Raw genomic sequence first — 3,937 nt, forward strand, 5'->3', positions numbered from 1 at the left:
GTCTTGGGGGGAAAAAAAACAAAACAACAAAACAAAACAAACAAACAAAACCTAGGAAGCTATCTGAACTCGGGCATGGATATGCAATTCAGTCTGAACGGTTTATGGAAGGATTGAAAAGCTGAAAACATCCATTACTTAGTTTCCGTGGAAAAAAAAAAAGGTACTAATCCATTTTAAATCCATTTTACTGGAACATATCCAGTCATTCATTCCCTAAGTGTTTATTAGGAAAATGCTGTGTGCTTTGTGGTAAGTACTGGAAACCCATGGTGAAATCTTGACCTCAAGAAACTTGCATCTAGTGAGTGGAGTCATATAGTAACATGTGAAGACAGAGAACACCAGCCTTTGGGGGTCATCTACCCCTTTCTGAAGGAAGGTTGGGTGTCCAAATCTGAAGTCCCTTAGTTTGTAGGCAATTTGGAAGAGCTGTTATTTTTAGACAGACAAACCCTTTTTCTGTGTGACTTGACATTGCAGGAGGTGGTTTGACTGTTTTTAGAGGCAGGATCCACATAGTCTCATAGAAAGAAGGTCTGGGGCTGAAGTATGACTATAATCTCAGCTCCTGGGAGGTAAAGGCAGGAGGATCTTGAGGTTAAGGCCAGCCTGGACTATGTAGTGAATTCCAGCCCTTCCTGCAGTACACAGCATAACTCTGTTTCAGAAACTACAGTGACAAAGTAGAAAACGTGGAAGGTAAATGGAAGGAAAAAGAAGAAAAGAAATGTAGATAGAGGGTGGACAAAAGAGAATGGGGGGAAAAAACTTTGCTAAAGGGTTAGTGATGTTGCCTTTGACAAGGAAGGCAAGGACTATGGCTCTTTTCAGTTGACTGCCACTCCCTAATATTGATCTATATATTCCTTTGTTTTGTTTTGTTTTGTTTGTTTTGTTTTGTTTTGTTTTGTTGTTGCTGCTGCTTTTGTTGTTGCTATTGTTGCTGTTGTTTTCCAGAGACAGGGTTTCTCTGTGTAGCCCTGGTTGTCCGGGAACACACTCAAACACACAGGGATCCATCTGCTTCTGCCTCCTAAATTTAGGGGTTAAAGTTGGGTGCCACCACCACCCAACTTATAAGTCCTGTTGAATAGCAATAATAATTTTTTAAAAAGGTTATCAAGTAGCCATACCACACAGTGCAGTGACACCTTATAACAGGCCAACTGGCCTAGTCAGGGAACCAAGGGATACTCTCTTAACTATCTTATTTACATTTCTTAAACTTGAATCTGGAAGATAATTAAGAGAGAGATGGGAAATAGAGAAAACAAGCATTCAATTCTAATAGGGACATCAAAATACACAAAAGCTCTCCATCCAAATGGAGCAAAATGGATACAAATGCAAACAGCAAGTGGCTGGGATGGCCCATACCGGTCCTCTCAGAAGATTGAGATGGAGATGTTGTAACTGTGAAGCTGGCTTGGTATATGTAATGCAACTCTAGTTTTGTTTTGTTTTTAATTAAAGATAGTGTGGAGATTAAAGGAGCTCAAGATGAGGCTGCAGAACAAGCATATGTCAGATCCTGAAGGGCCTGATAAGCCACATTCAGGAATTTTGTGTTGCCTCTCTGACAGATGGCTACCATCATGGGCACAAGTCATGTGCAGCCCATCAAGCTGGCTAGGGTAACCAAAGTGCTGGGCAGGACAGGTTCACAGGGACCGTGCACGTAGGCGCGAGTGGGATTTATGGATGACACCAGCAGTTCTATCATCGTAACCGTCAAAGGCCCCTTGCGAGAGGGTGATGTGCTCACCCTATGGAAGTCAGAAAGAGAAGCTCTGACCTTGCAGCTGGGTCCTGGATATCCACCACTTGGCCCATGGAATGACCTGCAACTGTTAAATAAAGCATTTGTTGTTTGTCTGTTTTAAGAATTTGTGTCTGTGGTCAGAACATGGTAAAAGGAAGCTATGGCAGTTTTAACATAAGGATATTCTAGCATTCATCACAATGAGAACAAATTGAAAGGGAGTGGACATAGATATGAGAAGATTATGGAGTGTTGTAGTAGTCTAGGTAACAGGTGATGGTCCAGTGGTGTCTATGGAGACAGACAGAAAGAAATGGATTCTAATTATTTTTAGCAAGTAAAAGGCTTTAACAAACCACAGTTTGGGGCTAGGGAGAAGAAGAGGTAGATATTTAAGGATCCCTAAGTACAACTGTATAGAATGCTAGAACAGGCCTCTGAGACAGGGAAGGAAGCTATTTGCGTCTGAGGGTGCTTGGTGGCATCCCACAGCAGAGGTCAAGTGTGTAACCAGATATAGTATTCTCAAGAGCAGCTGAGACATTTGACTTGGAGGCTGGAGAACACATATGAGCACATCATGTAATTCAGCTGTAGAGAATAGGAAAAAGTATAGATGAAATTGGAATTAACTGAGAATTAGGCCCCAGGCTTTGACATAAAAGAAGTTTTCCTGACTCATGGAGTATTCCTCCATTTATGGAATCTAGAAATCTGGAATTCTTTGTTCTCCTTGGTTAGTCAAAAAAATTTTTTGGCAATGTCCAAAAACCCACTGTCTCCTGTGCAAGTCAGCATTTCATTCGCTGAAGGGGACTGTGCCAGTGTGGTTACGTTCACTTTTTACCAACCATCACTAGGAAAATGCTAACATACAATGGGTGGAGATGAGGGAACACACACATTTAACTTGTCAAAATAGTGAGCAAAGCAAACATGCCAAGCTAGGATTCAAAGTGACTGAGCTGCCAGAGCAGTGTTTGCCAGGAGTCAACCCTTGTGATTTTTTAAGTTGGTTAGTGTCCTACCCAGCCAGCATTTCTTTGAGAATAGAGCTGTGCTTTAGAATGTTAGGCAGGCATCCTGTCTATGCCTCCGCTCTGAGAAACAAATTTTAAAAAATAAATAAATAAAAGCAAAGGGGGAAAAAAAGCAGGGGCTCCTCCTTCTTTGTTAGCTCACATGTTTATGCACTTGGGATGTAAGAGAAACAAGTTAATAATTTGGTTGATTCAGAATGTTGCCCTCTGAACCAAAATGTTACTCAATGATTTGGGGGGAAATGAGTGTGTTTAGAGTCAGGAGTCTGAGCCTTGTATGACTCACATACTGAATGATTGTGGAACAAACTATACAAATTCCCTCCCTTTACATATCAGCATGAAACCTGTCCTCTCCTAGCCTTGGCTGTTTATGAGAGTCCAATGAGATCAGAGATCTGAAAGTGTTTTTTTAAATGTCAGACATTATCGTGCCAAAAACCCAAACCATCTTCTGAGAGCTAGCCTGTTGTAATAACTGATCCATGCATCAATTCCTGTTCTTTTTTTTTTTTTTAATTTCTGAATCATGTTTCCTGTGAAAGTGAAGACTTCTGAGCTAATCCAGATACATGAAAGCTGTTTCAACTACCACAATTAAATATCAAGATATCTAAATAAAACATTCCTAATTAATCATCCAGTTCACAAATGGAAACTCGAAAACAAAAAGTATAAAACCGAGAGTAGTTTTTATCATGTTATAAACTCAAAAACTTTGACCCAGCCGGAGGTCACACAGTTGCCAGCTGTCTCTTCGCCTTGTCTCACTTCCCTCTTCCTCCAGTCAGCGTCATCCCTTTCAGCTTCTGTGCGTTTCCTTCAAAACCTCTGTTTTGATGACTGCTGTTCACTTTGAATCCAATTTCCTGAAATCTCTCCCTTCATTAAGATTGCAGCAAATGCTACATACTATAAACTATCATGAGGCTATCCCTAAATACCCTTCTTGTATCTAACATTTTGTTGTTGTTGCTGTTGTTGGTTTGCAATGCTAAATACAGAGCATCCCCCACGCCCTGTGTGTGTGTGTGTGTGTGTGTGTGTGTGTGTGTGTAGCCTGTGTTTTTTAGGCACACATTCTACTAACTGAGTATGCCCCAGTCTCTGTCTTTATTTTAACTGTAGTCTC

General features: G+C 40.9%; 1 pseudogene; it reads left to right on the forward strand.

Moving 5' to 3' along the window:
* Positions 1 to 1,598: 1,598 nt before the first annotated feature.
* On the forward strand, positions 1,599 to 1,886 carry LOC110314503 (annotated as a pseudogene).
* Positions 1,887 to 3,937: the final 2,051 nt, after the last annotated feature.

Source organism: Mus pahari, chromosome X (assembly GCF_900095145.1).
Source record: "Mus pahari chromosome X, PAHARI_EIJ_v1.1, whole genome shotgun sequence".
Classification (NCBI taxonomy): Eukaryota; Metazoa; Chordata; class Mammalia; order Rodentia; family Muridae; genus Mus; species Mus pahari.